The following is a 1,804-nucleotide window of genomic DNA, read 5'->3' as shown; positions in this document are numbered from 1 at the left end:
CTCTTGTTGTAAGGCACAACAAACCGATTGTCTAACTGAATTTCTTTCTTCTCAACAAAAGCCCCATCTTCTCTTCTCCTGTAAACAGGGTAACCTTGACCATCCACAGTAGTTTTCTCAACATGTTTTCTGGGGAAAAATTTGCTACACTTCCCATCTTGCATGCACGGAGATTTTTTGTTGACAACACCACATGGTCCATGAATCATCATGTCCTTTACAACCTCATACAGTTTGGGTTCTTGGGTTTTTTCAGGAATTTCGGCTGAAATAATGCGGTCGATATCCTCGGCATTAGGAAATTTGTCTTTTGAATCCATGAACAAAAGAATATGAGCATGTGGGAGCCCACGCTTCTGGAACTCGATAGTATAAAGTGCTGCAAGAAAGAGAAAAATTAGAAATCCAATAGCAAAAGTTAAAATTACATCTCATATGAAATAATCAAACTTATTAACATACCTGACACTGTCTTGCCAAGCAAATGTTTTTTGGTTAGATCCTCCATCAAGCAATCCAGCTTTACTTTGAACAATCTACAACACAGTTCAGGTCTGTCCTCGGACCTGAGATTGTATTTCCGAAAATACCTAGACAGCTCAGGCCATTTAGGATTACATGTGAAAGTTATGAAGAGATCTGGAAACCCAAAGTATTTGCAGATAGTCATAGCATCCAAATACATCTGATGCATATATCTTGGACCGCCTGTGAAGGATGAGGGAATGATAATTCGGTTACCCTCAATAGGCAAAGTTGTATTACCGTCGTTCGCAGCAGCAACAAACTTACTGAACTTCAGTGTCCGTAGATTAGCCTGATTTTTCCTAATGTACCGTAGACGGTGTGTCTCGATCATTGTATAAGCATCTACCAAAAACTGCTGCAACAAACGTCTGGATAGAAGAAGGACTTGCGAACCAGAATTCCGGATTTGAATCCTGTATGCGAAAAATTCCCTCATACTGATATTATGCTTTTTCCTTTTGCCGTTACCGGTGAAACCATTTTGAATCCCTAATCGAAATCCATCTTCTCCATATGGGAATATCAATGGATACTGAAGAGGCAGATAGCAAGGATGCAGCTCGTTGATTCTTTTCAGTTTTCCCGAATATTTTTCCAGAATAATATCACGTTTATCCATGTCTAACTGAAAATCACCAACCACCAAAGCCGCTACTTCTGAAGAAGTCGGGAGATTGTAAACACGTCCATCTTTTAGACGATTGTGAATTAAGACCAAACTGAGCTCTTGACATTCATCTTCAGCATTAAACCTGTCCATTGCATTACGAAAGGTCTTGACATGAACATTAGAGATTCTTAACATATTCATGATAGCCTCGACCAAGTCTTCTCTTATTTTGCTTTTTTCAGAATTCCCACTGCATAAAATATAGCCGTACAAATATTAATATTAAAACTCCAAAATCCTTAAAATATATATTTAGTTTCTGTAAATACAATCTTATAGACACGCTGCAAAATTTACCTCAGTGCAGCTATTCTGTTTTGAACTTCATTTTCCGTGTCATGAATATATAACTGAGAGAACTTTGCAGGGTGGTCAGACGGAGGTTTCAAACTCCCTATCAAATGATAATTCTCACCATGTAGTTTGAACACTTTAGGACCTTGACCCTTGTTAATTGAGTTATCAATCTTTCCACCAAGAGATGTAAAGGAAAACATCATGTTTATGGGTCTGATATTATCACGAAAGTGCTTACTCATCGAATCATCATTTGTAAGCAGCCGACGAAGTAATTCAGGTGGTTCTTTTAGTTGGGGAAGTTGGACT

This window comes from Brassica oleracea, chromosome C1 (genome assembly GCF_000695525.1).
Source record: "Brassica oleracea var. oleracea cultivar TO1000 chromosome C1, BOL, whole genome shotgun sequence".
Taxonomy (NCBI): Eukaryota; Viridiplantae; Streptophyta; class Magnoliopsida; order Brassicales; family Brassicaceae; genus Brassica; species Brassica oleracea.
Note: the sequence above shows the minus strand (reverse complement) of the source record.